The sequence below is a fragment of the Bidens hawaiensis genome, unplaced genomic scaffold (assembly GCF_021521415.1).
Source record: "Bidens hawaiensis isolate Kalapana, Puna unplaced genomic scaffold, B.hawaiensis_p1.1 tig00030699_1, whole genome shotgun sequence".
Taxonomy (NCBI): domain Eukaryota; kingdom Viridiplantae; phylum Streptophyta; class Magnoliopsida; order Asterales; family Asteraceae; genus Bidens; species Bidens hawaiensis.
The window spans coordinates 24,555-41,369 of record NW_027495124.1 but is presented as its reverse complement, the minus strand read 5'-3'; the positions used below and the strand labels follow the sequence as shown (position 1 = coordinate 41,369).

General features: G+C 34.0%; 1 pseudogene across 1 annotated transcript; it reads left to right on the top strand.

Annotated features, from left to right (window-relative positions):
- Window positions 1-11,241: 11,241 nt before the first annotated feature.
- On the top strand, window positions 11,242-16,404 carry LOC143580850 (sodium/calcium exchanger NCL2-like; annotated as a pseudogene). Its single transcript, XR_013143730.1, has 9 exons — window positions 11,242-11,821; window positions 12,949-13,158; window positions 13,248-13,432; window positions 13,771-13,916; window positions 14,031-14,293; window positions 14,392-14,537; window positions 14,623-14,872; window positions 15,585-15,858; window positions 16,168-16,404. The product of XR_013143730.1 is annotated as a sodium/calcium exchanger NCL2-like (transcript).
- The last annotated feature ends 411 nt before the right edge of the window (window positions 16,405-16,815 follow it).

Genomic DNA, 16,815 nt, shown 5'->3' with positions numbered 1-16,815 from the left:
GAAAAAAAAAACATACTAAAGAAATCTTGTATGCTACGTCATAAACATCTCCAAATGATAGGCATCCCTAAATGCATATAACATGTCACTAAACATAATGTGCATCATATTATATGTGCTCGTGGCCTAAGTAGGTTAAGGTTATGTTTTTATTTAGGTTATTAAGGGTGATGGTTTCTTATCGCAATATGTGAAGGAACAAAGTGTTCATAATTAGAATGTTTGAGTTTTGTCTTATGAGAATATAATTACAGTTCATGCTAGATTGATATATATCTAAATATATAGTTCACATATATTAATTAATAATAATAACAACAATAATGATGATGATATTCTAGTTTCGATTACTAAGTTCGGTCTAATAATGGTCAACGATTCGGTTTTACTAAATATGTTAGTAACTTTTACATATCTATAATTATTCACACTAAATGGTTAGGCATTTACATATTTTAAATAATATGATTTCGGGTTAGATTAATCCTTATAATAAAACTTTAGATATTGGAAAACGAACTAGCTTCTTAGTTATGAGGTTATGTTCAATGTGCACGAGAGTATAAAGTTTTTGGTATTCAAGTAATATAAATTATCTCAGATTATAAATAGTAAAAATAGATATTGTGTATTTATGTATTTTAAAGAAAATGTATGTGGTTCGAAAATATATGTTTCTAGTTGCCGGTTTAGGTAGGTATAGTGTTTTATAAAGCTTAGTGGTATAATTAGAATATAGTTTATCAAAAAAGCTTAGGAGAACATTTTATAATAGTTGTAAGTGTAATTTAATGAAAATACCATGCTAGTGTAAAAAGTTCTAGTAAATATGAACTTTCTTTTGTTTCGAGTTTTTAACGCGCTTAACTCGGTTTTACTGTGTCGTTGACTCGTAAATCAAATCAAGGTGATTCTTTTTTCTAAACCCCATAAAATACTTTAAATTTACTATAAGAGTTATGCTTTTAGCACTTTTTAGTAAAATATGTACAGTTTTCACATTTAATGCTTTATATACATACATACATAATGTCGGTTTAACGGTTTTAATGTTGTGTAAAATGGGTTTTCAAGCAAAGGATCATTATGTAAAGATTAGAGTGTTTAGCTTACTGGAAATTTAGTGTTTATAAAGTTTTGGTTGTTATGGATGTCATTTGTGCCTATATGATGTGTAAAACTCAATAATAGACGTATTTAACGAATGTTTTCGGTTCGGATTCGTGTACCTTGTATTAGGGCTGATTTCACACACGAGTAGAGGGCTTCAGAGAGTCCAAACATCTGTGAATTTCGTGGGTTTTGAAGGAATAAGGGCTTAGTACAATAGTTAATAGAAAACATGAATTTCAAAGGAAACAAGTCGAGCTTCTGGTTTACCTTGTTGAAGGCGGCTATGGGGCTTTAGGTGGGGCTGAAGTATGCCGAGAACAGGGTCCCAAGAGGCCGATTACATTATGTGGAAACGAGATTAAAGGATATTACAAACCAAACATACACTTAGGAGCATGAAACTTATAATATTGGTATGTAGGTGTGATACCCGGTTTAAGGGTGCTTTTTCAGGTCTTCCTCTTGGCAAAACACAGCAAAAAACGAGAGAGGATCAGAGGACTCCTAGGTCAGATACAAGGATGGATTTAAAGCTATTATACATGAGAATTGAAATCAATGATAAAAAGGATGAAACTTACACGTAGGAGAATGAAACTTCCTGGGATTACTTAACGGCTTCTCCTTTGATTGATTCCAGCCAATCTTAAGGGTTCAAAGGTGTGTTTTGGCTGTGATTGAGGGATTCTGATCCTAGCAAGAGTTTAAAAGAGTTTCATGAGCATAAAGGGTTTTGAACCCACAAAACAACATTTGTGCAAACTCACCTATGCTGCCTCTAGAACTCGTGACTCTTTTGGGCGGATGTTGGGTCGTTTCTAGGCATCAAATGCACCTGGAACTTCAACCAAACTAAACATTAATGAAATCCTTGGAAGTGGGAAAAATAATCAACGAAATCGGTGTTCGTTTGATACCTTAAATAGGATGACAAAGTAAAAGTATCACTGCACTTTCGGTTCTTGCACAGTATTGACATTAAGTCGATTTGGAGGTCAAAAACTTGAAAAAACAAGGTGAGGCCGATGTGAATCTTTCAGGAGGAGATCCAAGGTTTTTATAGAAGAAGAATGGAGTCATTTGATTGAGTTCGGAGTGAGATATGGGTCTCCAAAGTTGACTTTAGAATGCTGGCAGAATCTAAGTAAAAGATTTGGTTGAGATATAGGGAAATTTCTTGATATTTAAAAGATATGGGAAGATATGAGGAGATTTGATGCAGGGATTTTGAGTTAACCAATGTGATATTTGAATGTAATCTTGTACAAAGAGATTGAGTTGAAAAATAATAAGTATACTTATGTATGTATATGATTTGGAGCGGGATAGAGGACAAGAGAGTGAGAGTCACTTGCTATAGGGTTGGTTAATCTTGTGTTAGTAGAGAATCTTAACAAGATATTATGGATTTTTTATAAAATAAGTCTCCTACACTTGTGATTTTTATAAAATTAGTGTAGTTAATACACATCTTTATATAAATTAAGTGATTATATAAAATAATATGTATGCATGAACATTTATAAGTTATTTGGAAATTTATTTAATCTTGAAAATAATACTATATGTATGCATATATATATATATATATATATATATCAAATAAACGAACTCAGTAACATGAGTTATTTGTACAAGTGTTATGCAAGTATGTATATATTTTGATACGATTACATAATTTAAAAATTAGATTGATTGGTTTTGTATTTGTTTTACATGCACATACATTAATTAAATAAATGTTGTAAGGTAAATATTTTTAGTGGGTTTAGTAATTGTGTTGGCTTTCCCAACTGTGCAATTTTGAGTGCAACGGGTTCCAAATTGTATTTATTGTTTTCCTAGTTTTCTTCAATCTAATAGTTCTTTGTAAATCAAATACTAAATAGATAGCATTTAAAGAAAAAAAAATTAGACCCAAAATCAGGGTTGCTACATATTAGAACCTAGTTACGGATATAGTCGTTAAACTTAACTGATTTTCCAAATAATGTTTTATTGAATATAATAATGTTACTTCTACGTGAATTAATGTTATCAAAACTATTATTTTGACAGGCACGTGGTAACTGGAAGGGGGATATCATTAGTAGACTCTTCTTGCCTAAGGAAAGTAATTCATACACATCTCAATCAACCGCGGGACCCGTTTACTTACCTTGAGAAGTTTGCCAACATGATATCCTTTATTAGGCCAAAGCGTGCTATTCCAAACGTCATATGTAAATACAAAGTATTTTCATAAAACGACTATAACTCTAATGAGGTTAGGTCAGACCTAAGAGTCTGCTGATCAGACCTTGAGTTTGCTGAACTAAATCGGACCTAAGAGTCTGCTGATCAGACCTTGAGTCTGCTGAACTGAAACAGGCTTAAAGTCTGCTGAGTATTACCAACTAGGTACTTATGCATACCTATTATGATATATGGGTTAATAGCACACTGAAGATAAGGATTTTGATATCACCAACTGATAATACAAGGTGAACACGTTAACCTTTTATGGTCTGAACTGATTTTACTGTTCTAATAGACAAGTTGTTAATTGCAAAGAGTCTGATGAATGTTTGCATGAGATTGTTGTCTCTAAAATCGTTATAATACAAAATAGATAATAAAAAGCAACTTAGACCGAATACACATGTGTCTGGATCCAAACATAATTGATAATTGGCATATAAAACTAACTCAATCATAACCATATCTCCAACAGGGTCACATAGCCTAGGGGAAGGTTGTCTCCGAACAGGGGCTATATACTCGGGGAACCTTTGAATTGTGTGTGTAGGGCAGTGGTACAAATCCGCGTTCCAGTTGAGTTTGTGAAACAAAAAACTATATTTGTATTTAACGACTATTATAAGCTGTTATCGAGTCAACGTTTCACCAGCACATAGCTGACGTGTTTTTCCAACCCATGCAGGTAACTAGATGATGATAGATTATACAAGGATTGGAGTCATTAGAAGATCGCTCGAGATGGCTCTATTTTGAATATTTATAAATACTTGTAATAATAATATAACATTGTTTTGTAAACTAAACTCGGGTATTTAATTCCCGAGTAATTTTGACAATGTAAATTAATATTTTAATATATAAGACTTCCGTTAAAATGAACCCGCTACTCTGATATATTTACAAAACGGGATAACAACTCGGGACGTCGCACCTAGGCCCTGGATCGGGGTGTGACATTTTGACCAGTTTACATGGAAATGTACGTGGAGAGTGGTGTACCGAGTATATAGGTAGAAATGGTCATTAGGTAGTATTTTATTCCTTATTTTCCGCATTTGCACGTTCTCTTGTACGGCTATAATAGCCAACTATGGAATGAATAAAATATCAATCTTTTCTTCTCTTTACTACCTGTTTCATACATCTCCTATATTCATATTTGAGAATTGTTCATTTTATCTTCTGCAAGTTATTCGTTCGTGAGTTCTGAGTGAGAGTTATAAAGGCCTGACAACCAACATTTGGTATCAGAGCTTCGTTTATTTTAAAGGGGCTGTGAGTATTTGTTTGTAGGCTGAAATTCTATGAGTACAACTTCTACTCTTGATCAACTTGTTCGTTGGAAGACTCTAACCGACGGAGGTGCGTGAGAAACGAACGTGAAAAAATCCGTCAAAGAAGGCGCCTTTGGATTTTGTTCGTTTAGCGGGTTAAAGAAAACGGTAAAAGCGGTAGCTCGTTTTCTTGATCGGTGTAATAGAGTTCTTGGAACGGGTTTGATCGTGAAAAGAGTTGAAGCTATCAAAAGGAAAGAAAAAAATGGCGCTAGTACCGTAGGGAGGCTGGTTCAATGTCGTTCCAAATTCTTGTTTTAACTGCAACAAACTATACGGTGTGGGCAGTCAAGGTTAAGGCCATTATGGATGCTAATGGCATATGGGAGACTGTCGTACTGAGGGCGTTGGGTGATGAACCGGATGAAAGGAAATCTAAACAAGCGCTTGCTTTCTTGTTGCAAGCTATACCAGAAGAAATGGTGCAGCAAATGGGGAACTACACCGACCCAAAGCAAGTGTAGGATGGATTGAAGACGCGGTATGTAACACCCTAATTTATGAGAATTAAAATATACATGTTTTCATTAAACTAAGATATTATTTATCGAGATACGATAACTTAACGTTTTAAAAGAGGCTTTGAGCATATGGGAAATTCGGTGTTTTATAGGAATTTCCTCCTGACTTGTATTACCAAGCGTGCTATAGATTAAATTTAAAATAAAATTTATGAGGACCAAACTTGTTATTTGAGGAAACTAAAGTTAAAGGGGTATTTGGGAATTAATCAAAACACAATAAAAAAAAAAGAAGAAGAAGAAGAAGAGGTCATCAGATTATAACCAGGGAGCGACGCCCCTGGTCTTCAAGCAGAGTAGAAAAGGAGAGGGATGAAGAGCGGAAGCCAAACATCCTTCAACCATGTCGTGATTTCAAGGGTTTCAAGAGTGATTTTGTTAGTGTCCCATCGATCTCTTGAGTTGCAGGTATGTAATTTTCTATCTTTGTGCATGGAGTAGGGTTCTTGAGTTTTGTGGTTCCAAATCTGCGAATTTTGGGGTTGTGATGCTCTATTTTGAGGAGAAAACCATTAGTTGTATGCTATAATAATTGAATGTAACTTTTGAGTCATGGGTAGAATTGCTTGCCATGGATTAGGTGTTAATTTCATGAATTTGCAAGTGGCAAAGATGAGCCATGATAGCTTTTGTTGATATAAGTTTATAATGGTGAAGTTTGAGTTAATAAAGTGAGATTACGAATGTGGTTAGAAAGAGTAAACATAATTGATAATGATATGTTTAGAGAAGTCTAAATTAATATTGCAATGGAGAATTATAGTTCATGCCCACAAGGTGTTCGATGAAATGTCTAACTACTAAATAGTGGAAATTTGTATGAGTCGTATTACTTGCGTGCCATAATTTGTTTTAAGAGTTAAGCTAGTGGGCATAAGGTTATGAAAAACCCAATTACTGTCAGCGAGTAATATGTGCTCTAATTGATTATGAGATTGACTTGTTGTCGAGATAGGCATGGCATAGCTTGGAAGACAATGGGCCAAGCAAGTAACAAGGCAAAGACACTCCTACGGGCAAAGGTGAGTGACTCGAATTGTGGTTGATGAAACTAGTGGGCTGTAACTAATTTCATACATCGTGAATTATTATCACTTTGGATATTTTATACATGAAGGAGTAAATTAGAATAATGAATGAGCTGGGTCATATTGATTAAAATTCTTACGGTTAAGGTGGTTTAAAACAAATTATTGAAGATGGTAAAACTTAATAATAATGTACTGTTTTGGGGTTTTAAACTCAGAGAGAAAGAACGCAAATTGGTAACCAGTCGAGTGCCCAAGTGCTGAAAAAATTCAGCTTGTTTCCAGATTTTAACCGATGTTAAAATATTCATAGTAAATTAACCAAACATCCGTTCAGGGCGTATTATATATCGACGGAAAGCTCTATAAGTCTACTTTTCTCAGAATTTTAGTTTGAAGTAAGACAGCCACTGTAAGTTGGGGAAAACAGTAAATTACTACAGCTGCGCAAAACTGTTTATAAACAGAAGTTTTATGTTATTTATAGAATCATCAGGAATTAACCAAGAACCCGTCAGGCATGGTTTTTATGCGGCTGTGAACCTAACGGGGTCTACTTCCGCTGTTTGTAGATTTAAGTAAAAATAATTAAATACTGTATATAGTTCAGGTATGGTTTGTTTCGGTTAGCATATAACTTTGCACATGAAAAGTTTATAAAGTGAACGAGTGCTTAAAGGTGATTATTGTGTCGTGCCCATATTCTTATATATGAGTTGAAATGAGAGATGCCTTGGCATGGTGTAATATAAGGAGTCATAGAAATTAAGACTCGTATGTGCGGATACACGTGTTCCATTGTATGGTGCTTGCACGTGTGTTTCACTATTTCGTGCTTGTGAATGAATAGCGGTTGTGTTGCTGAACATTTGTAAAATGTTGAGGATGTTATGAGTACAAATATAATGAGGGTATGGGTTGGGATAACAACTAAGTAATAATCATGATCTGTTGTGTGAATTACAACTTATAAATAAGGCGTAATGATGCTTTATTATTACTATTGTGTAAATTATTCTGTTTATGGCGTGTTTTGTAGTATATTGTTATTCCAAGTTAACAGGGCTATTTGGAGGTGGAAAGGCGCATTGTTGAGGTTGGATGAGGAAGAAAACATAAAAGCAAAGTTGGGCTTTAAAACACTAAATGGAGATTGTGCATTGGGATGGAGTTGATATGCTTCAATTATATTTTATAATTATGATCTATAATTGAATATCAAATATATAGTGTATGAGTCCTCACTTAGTTTCGACTAATTTATTATGGTTGAAACATATGCAGGCAAGACAAGTTGACTATCCAATAAGGGGCCAAGACATATGGATTAATCGGTTAGTCATGGATTGCAAAACATATTGGAATATCAATATGGAGGAATTATTTCGAGAGAACCGAAGAAATGTCTGGAGAGCTCAAGCGATACTGTGAGTCGTTTACGGTTAGTTCGGTTAGGTGGTATATATACGTATACGTATAAAGATTTATATGATGATTGGCGGGGGTGATCAAGTCTTGAGGCGAGGCAACGAAAAAGAATTTGGCGTTATCAAGTTCCTTACTTTCTTAATTACAATAAATCTGTAATGGTTATATGTCGGTGTTTTGTTGTACAACTCTCGTGTCATTTTATCAAAAGTTGATGTGTACATGGATGTTTTGGTCACTTTTGAATTTGGTCTTTATTTTGATAACCAGGAGTTGTTTTCGTAACGAAAGTCCACAACGCAAACGGGCCATGTCGGATTTTTATAAACTCGTGTTTGTGATTAGTGAGCGTCGAATTGTTTATTGGTGTTAAAATACATAGAGGTTACACCTTGTGATTAATAGTGTTTTAAAAAAAATGGGCCTAAATTCTACAAAAGTCTTAAATAATGTGTTTATGATATTTGAGTGTTACACGGTATTTGGGTGTTGATCGGGTGAGAACAGCTCGAGTTGCAACGTTGAAGCGGGAGCTTGAAAGTTTGCGGATGAAGGAGGGAGAAACGGTTGATGATTTCGTTACCAAGTTAAGCGGTATAGCCTCAAAGGTACGTAGTCTTGGTCATGAACTTGAAGAAGTAGAGTTGTTGAAAAGCCTGCTTGACTCGTTGCCTAAATCGTTTCTCCAAATCGTTGCTTCCATAGATCAATGTTTTGATTTGGAGTCCATGCTTTTTGATGAAGCTGTTGGTAGGTTGAAGGCGTACGAGGAGCGCTTAAAAGGGACCGAGAAAACGATGGATACTTAAAGTGGGTTGTTGTTGGCTAGCGAAGAAAAATCACACGGGTGTAAAAAATGTGGCGGTGGAAACTCGAACCGAGATGGCTTTGGGCGTGGCCAGGGAAGAGGTCGTGGGTCTGTGAGGGGTCGAGATGGTAACGAGCGGTTCCAGAATAAAAAGTCACCGTGAAATGTTATAAGTGCGGATAATATGGTCATTATAACAACGAGTGTCCGAAGTTGAAAAATGAAGAAGCGAATTTGATTGAGGAGGAGCCGACATTACTATGAGTCATGGTATGAATAAACGATTAAGGAGGTGATTGTTAGAATTAATCGTTTATTTATCAGGTTGGCTCGTTAGTACTTTACATTGGTTTGACTTTACTTAGTTGGATGCATGAATAAGCATGGCTTCAAGAATCACATGAGCTGCATGGCTGGAGTTTGAAGACATGTGTTTGTGGTTTTATATTTAATTTTATTTAATAGTTTAATTTAGTAGACTTGATAGTTGGTTTGACAGGTTTACTAGGTAGTATTTTATTCCTTATTTTCCGCACTTGCACGTTCTCTTGTACGGCTATATATAGCCAGCTATGGAATGAATAAAATATCAATCTTTTCTTCTCTTTACTGCATGTTTTATACATCTCCTATATTCATATTTGAGAATTGTTCATTTTATCTTCTGCAAGTTATTAGTTCGTGAGTTCTGAGTGAGAGTTATAAAGGCATGATAACTAACAATATAAAGTACACATAATGTGAATAAAGTTTCATGCATGTATAGGTGAGAAGTAATTTTCTCTACAGTAGTTTAGAGCTCATTGTGCAAAAAAAAGAGGGCCCTAATAAATACTAGGCAAATTGGATTTTAATAATCCCATCTTTTTATCATTGGTCATAATAATCCCAATTGTGAATATTCCTACGGGAGGTTCCCACCTTTTAAAAACTTTTTTCTCATTGCATCTCCGTTAAGCGTTAAGTTTTATGCGAATTTCAAACTGATGTTATAGGTCTTTTGATCAGAAGTAGGATACGAGTCAATGGATGTAAAACTTACCTTGAAACGGTGTTCCAAACACGGTGCTTCAATGCTAGTTTTGAACTTCCAATTAACATAAAAATCAAGTCATTTGGAGGATCGTTTGAGATAAGTTATGCAAAAATCGACTCGTATTCTGCTTCCAATCAAAAGTGCTAAAACATCAGTTTGAAATCCGAATAAAACTTAACGGCTTAACGGATGTTCAATTAGAAAAAAAATTTCCGGCTGGAATTTTCACAGTAGAGATTATTAATGACCAACCACGTGGGATTATCAAAATCCAATCCCTAAATAATAACCATCTATCTCTGATCATACTTTTATTGGAGGTAAAAGGAAATTCATAAACTTAGATCAGATCCCAACACAAAGTTTATAAAAGTACATTCAACTTTGTATAATGTTGATCGAACACGTTCTTTTGATTTATATCGCTGTCACGGATACCAAATCCATAACTTCTTGATATTTATTCTCTCCTTTTTGTTTTGGTACATGTCAAGACAATAGGAACTTTTTCTTTGTCATCAAGCTCTCAACTTGTACTGCATATATAATTATGTCCCCAATTACAAAATTTAAATTTAATTCCATCATATAATGATATGAAACAGTATCGACTATTAAGCATCCAACATCAGGAGGGGCAAGGTGCGTGACCGCCCAGTGCCCACTCTTCCCGGTGCGCAAAATTTTAAATTAAATATCTTACTTTTTTAATATTTTTTAAAAAATATATATATATTAGGGGCCATTTTTCCTACTCAACCTGGCCCTCGGATTTTCGGGGATTCCTGGAGACAACTCGAGCTGGCTTTGCAAGAGTTACTACCACCAAACGCATGGTTTGAATATTCTTCTAAAGCAAGTACTTGTTTGTAAGGTGAAGTGTTTGATGAGCAAACCAGTTTCTACCTACTACAATCTTGATTCAATGCATTTTAGTACTGCTAGTTGCCATGCTAATGATTCATTTAGCGTGCTAATTAATACGTTGATTTTTAAATATAAATCATTTGGATGTAATGGTCCAATTTGATCACCAAGTGGGACTAATTAAAATTTAAAATAAAAATAAACTTGGTGTTTGGTACAACATAGCAGCCATTATTGGCTCTTAGGTCTCCCTTGGAAAATTGCTAATGTTAAGTCATTTTCGGTACCTCAATACATAATAATTCATATGGCGGCTTTGGAACTAATTATTGATACGGTAACCGTCAGTGGAACATCTTAAATAAACATATGAATAATTAAATGTTTTAGAAGGTTTTCATAGGCTTGCTTGTGAATCAAGTTACATGATATGAAGATAATGCAAAGTGGAAAGAGAAAACTAAGCATGTATTTGTAGAAATATTGTAAATTTGGCATCAAGTATTCCCAAATGTTAAGAAATCAATCCCGTTATCGTCTAAAATAAAAAATAAACAACAAATTAAACGAGAAATCCACATTTCGTGCATTTTACCAAAACAAAGAAATTTGAGGGCACTCGTCACAATCAAAACTAGGACTCCAGTTGAGGGAATTTGGGTCTGAGAGAGTGACTCGTAGACCATTTGCGTGCATACTTCACGGCTCGCTTGTTTGGTTTTATCTGTTGGTCCATGCTAATTAATTTGTCAATTCTTTGAATAAAAATTTAATAAAATTGAATCTTATCCGTCATATGATATGGATGTTGATAGTGCCATTCTTATAATTCTTGTACCCACCACTTTTCTAAGGCTGACTTGTAAATACAGCTCATTTATTAAAATATAAACATTAACAAATTGAACTTGCAAGGAAACACCTAGTTGGCCCTCAGAATGTTTCAAACTACAATCCTCCCATATTTTCATGATCGAATTTCATCAAATAAATACTCAATCTATGATCACGCATACTAGGTTGATAGATATCAAACATGTTTCAAAACAAGGGAAAAATGTTCAAGATTGCATGCTATACACAGTTTCTTCTTATTTTGTTACCTGTGGTGGTTAGTGGAAGACTATTAAATCACAGCACAACTTCTAAGCTGATTTCAGATGGCGGAGATGATCTTGCGCAAGGATCCGAATCGTCGTTCTTGCGTCTCAAAGGACTTGATTCTTCAGAAGAGCATTGTGAGCAAATGTACGGATTCTTACCGTGCTCGGAAAATATTTGGGGGCACTTTTTTCTCATCATCGTGTACGAATACCTGTTGTATCATGGAGAGTGTTATGTTTCTTCTGGAGGGAAAAGGATTTTCAAGATTCTTGGTCCTGGAATCTTTGGAGCAAGTGCTTTTCAAGTTCTTGGATTTCTTCCGGAATCCTTAATACTTCTAGGTACACATGAATCTTTATATAGATTATTGGCAATGTTATAGGTTTTTATTTCTAGCTAGCTACCCTTTCTTGGAATTTACTCTTGATGCCAATTAGAAATCTTAAATCTATTACACTAAGAGATGCTTAGACATTAGAACTAAGGAATGCATAGCCTCAAATACCATCAGTTTATTTTGAGCAAATCCATTAAACGTACTTGGGTGAAAGTAATTCTATAATAAGTGATCGGCCTCCAATTTTTTTCTTTCTTTATTTTATTTTATTTATTATTTTATTTTATTATTATTATTATTATTATTATTATTATTATTATTATTATTATTATTTTGAGGTTGTGGTGGTTTAGAACTATGGAAAGTGTTTGTAGGTGGGTTTGGGTTTGTAGTTGTTTCCGGGTCGTTCGATGGTTGGGTAAGCGGAGTCTAGATATGTGTTTTTTTCTCCTTATTTTTTTTCTTTTTGAAAAGTATAATTAATCTATAAGGGTTTAATCCCTTTAGAGTGTAAAATTTAGTTGTTCAAAAGCTTTTATAATATATTTTTTCTCAAATAACTTGTTATATTTAATTGAGTTTTTAAAGAAATGTAAATAGGCATTTTAGTTTAATTTGTTTTTTTCGGCATTTTAATTTAAATTCCACTAAAAACCAAATTCATGTATTTTTCATCTCATAAATACAAAAAGAATACTTTATTTTAAAGGAGCTTGGTTTTTAATAATATTTAAATTGGAATGTAGAAAAAAACATAAACAAAAGTGTGTATTTGTTTATTAAAACAAAAGTTAAATGTTACAAGTTATTAGATAAAATTTAATTATATGTTAAACCAATTAGTAGAATAGAGAAAGATTATGCTACTTCCACAAGAGAACTTTAAGTCTGCTTCGCAGACTACCTAGAAACCCTCACAAACCCAAAAATCACCTATAAACACTTTCCATAATCCTAAACCATCTAAACATCAAAAAAAAAAAAAAATCGTTACTTCATGGGAAGTCTTCACTCGGGCAACCAAAAATAAAGTCATGAACTGCTTAACAGCAAAATGGACAATATTAGCTGGTATAACGTATCAGATGTTATAACCATCTTGTATTAATATTTTCTGTGTCTACTTAACAGTTTCAGGACTTTTCAACACTCAAGAGATGGCTCAAGAATATGTTCTAACTGGAGTTGGGTTACTAGCTGGATCAACAATATTTCTTCTCACTTTATTATGGGGAACTTGTGAAATCATTGGCAGTAAAGATTTCTCCTCCAAATCTGATTCAAATGCTTCATCGAGTCCCACCCAAAGCCCTCACAAAAAGCTTTTTGCATTTCTTACTGGTTAGATTCAAACTCTGTTAGTTTATAATTTCATAGTTGTGTTTCTTCTTTGTTGTCATTTTCGTTCTCTTTGCACACAACGACTTCAGGTTCTGGTGTCACGACGGATCCGGAAACAAGTTCAACAGCAAGAATCATGCTTCTTTCACTTATACCATTTCTGTTTCTTATAATTCCAAAATTATTTGGATTGACATATACTCCTCATGGGTATATCTTCATCATTACACTTCCTATTTCGGTTACGTTCTTGCTAGTATACTTCATTTATCAGGTACAAGATTTATTTTGAATTAACTTTTAGTTTTGTGTTTTAATAATGGGTCAACTGGATTGTGTTTTATCACAAACGGATCAAAAACATATTAACTAAAAGAGAAACTGGCCAAATGGGTTGAAGTAGACAAAGGGGTTAAGTTAACATAATGCATACAAACTCCAAAACCATTAAAATTGTTCCTGCAACATTATTAACTCTTTGATTACTTATGTTAAGCCCGCCCTCGTGTGTTGCAATTAAACCGGCTCGTTTTAACTGATTATCCAACCCACACATCTTCCCATGCCTATTCTTCGTACATGATAATTTTGAATTTTTTTTTTCTTGTATAGGTGTTTGAGCCTTCTATCCAAAAGAGACGATTATCGTAAGTCAAACACGAGCATTTAGTTTTAGACCTATTAAAACATATGCAAGAACACACCGCGGAAAAAATACTCACCGAAGATGGTCTAGCAAACCTGCCTGCTATAAAAAGGTCCCTTTTTTTTCTTCTTTTTTTTCACATGTGCACTTCATGTCAAACGGGAGTGGCGCTTTAATAACAACAAAGATTGTTCACAAATTTTATCAAGATTGTATTGGTTTGCAGTTTGTTCACAAAGATTGATCAAGATGGTGATGCGTACATATCTTTTCCTGAGCTTAAAGGAGTACTTCAAGATATCAAATTCAGGCAATTAACTTGGACAAAGAGCAAACAATTGAACAAGTGATGAATGAGTTTGATGGTGATGGTGACACAAAAGTAACAATTGATGAATTCACTGATAGATTGACAAAATGGCTTGAAGAAACTAAAAGCGCAGTCAATAAACCATATCGCTCGGTCAATTCCTGGAAAAATTATATCAGGTACTTTTTGTAAATTCTTTCAATATTGAAAAGAATTAGTATGATCTCTCTCTATATATATGCATATTATGATATATTATTAAATTAATAATTTTTAGGTTGTCCAACCGTGGGTTCAAGCAAAAAAGAAAGAACAAGAAATGATGAAACGACTCGCATCAGAAATTATCAGCCATACTAAAAACTCTCCACTTGGAAATTTTTATAAAGAAGATGGAAAACCAAATGTATCCGCCATAAAGAGGTATGCATATAATATAAGACTTTTAATATTTGATGGAACGGAAGTTACGTTTGGTCAATGATCAGATTCCTGTTGAAATGTTTAGATTGTTTAAGAGCTTAGATGTCAACAATGATAATTTTATATCGCGATCCGAATTAAAAGCACTTTTGATGGATTATGACTTTGGTGAGACATCATGGAATGTGGATGAAGCAACATCTCACATAATGCAAGATCTTGACAAAAGTGGAGATCAACAGATTGATGAAGAGGAATTTGTTGATGGATTTAAATACTTGCTATCCACTGATCAACCAACACCCAAGACACCTGGACCTAAAGATATATCGCGGGTAAGCCAAATTTGAAAAACTGAAAATAACTACTTAGTTTTGAAATCATGGCTCCCGTGGAATTCATGGTCCAACAATTAGCATAGACTGCTTATGAGCTCTGTAACTCTAGATGTAGCCCATTTTGTGTCATTTTTAAATTAAACAATTTTTTTAGCACGTTTGCACTATCCAGCTGGTCAAATATGAGTCAGCTAATTAATTGCTATAGATTAGCTAAATACCAAATAATGGTAATTCAAGAAGCAATATAAAGATTGAAATAAACTTTCTTGACATGAATCGCTCTTCTGTTAAAATATATGTTGATGGGTTTATAAATCCAATCAACAGACACAACGTTTCATTAAAACGCCGTATACTTCTAACACCGTAAATCAGTTTCTAGCTTTGACGTATACATGCTTGACCCTTCTACCCTTCTACTTATACAAATACATAATAACATACTAAACATATTTTCTAATAATGACACAAATACCCCTAACAATTAGCACGGACCGCCTATGGACCCAGTAACTCTAGACGTAGCCCATTTTATGTCATTTTTTAAATTAAACCATTTTCTAGCCTGTTTGCATTGTCCACTTGTCAAGTATGAGTCAGCTAGCTATAGATCATTAGCTAAATACCATATTGCAACTTATATTTTTTAAGTGTTCATAATTAAAATTTTGACCTAAAAAATCAACATGATCGGATGAGCATGCAGAAACCTTGGGAGAAATGGGTAGATGGTGACGTGGATCGATCTATATGGGCGTGGACAAAGGCCATAATGCTATTGGTTCTTGGGATTGCCATGTTGGCACTTTTGGCAGAACCACTTATACAGTGTTCAAAATGTGTCCAACTCAGCAGCCATACCATCTTTCTTTATATCTTTTATTTTGGTTCCTTTGGCCACTAATTCAAGAGCTGCTATTTCTGCAATCCAAACTGCAAGTCAACAGAAAGAACGAACTACTTCGTTGACTTTTTCCGAGGTTTGTTCTCAATATTTTTGATGGTGTTAGACGTGTTAGTGGGTAGGGTAGTGTAACAGGTTGTGTTGGATTGATCATCAAACACTTGGTTTTTCCAATTTGTCGAATTTTATAAATAATTAGCGTGTTAAATATCATTACAATAACTATAATCTTAATTTTTTTTAAATTATGAACAAACTTAGGAGGTTATGTGCATTTAAATACACAATGCGTAACATTCGACCAGTTTGACTAGTTCAACCCATTTGGCACGTTGTAACATAAGTGAAGCATTGACGACTGATTAATTTTCGATGGTTGATGCAGATATATGATGGGGTATTACTGAACAATGTTCTTGGATTTTCCGTTCTTCTAGCAGTCGTATATTTTCGAGGATTGTTATGGCATTTCACGGCTGAATTGTTGAGCGTGTTTATTGTTTGTGTCATCGTGGGCACAACAGCCGGATTTAGATCCAAGTTTCCGGTTTGGACATCGATCACGTCATACCTGCTCTATCCCTTATCTTTGATCTTTGTGTATGTTTTTGCTGATTTTTAATAGAAAAGAGCGAGTTAAATTATAATAATTTTTTTGTCATGTGAATGTCAAAACATGTAATTCTTGCATTAAATTTATATTCTCCATGCATAGTATATTTTTTGATACTTGTGGAATTATGTTTTTGTTTTGTTTGGTATTGAAATTATTATGTTGCATTTGGCTCCCGAAATTTAATGGAATTGAAATCAGTTGTGGACCAACTTACTCAATCAAGCAGCCCAATTAAGTAATCCGTTTAAATATAATCTTACACTGAATCAATGGAAAGCAGTCGACTAATTTTATATTTGCCTAACTCCATATTATATTTTTATTAAAATCAGAACCCAAAAAATCTAAATTCTATTTTAATTATCACTATTGAAAAATGCTCGTTTCGATCATGGTTAATATTTTTTATTGAAATGC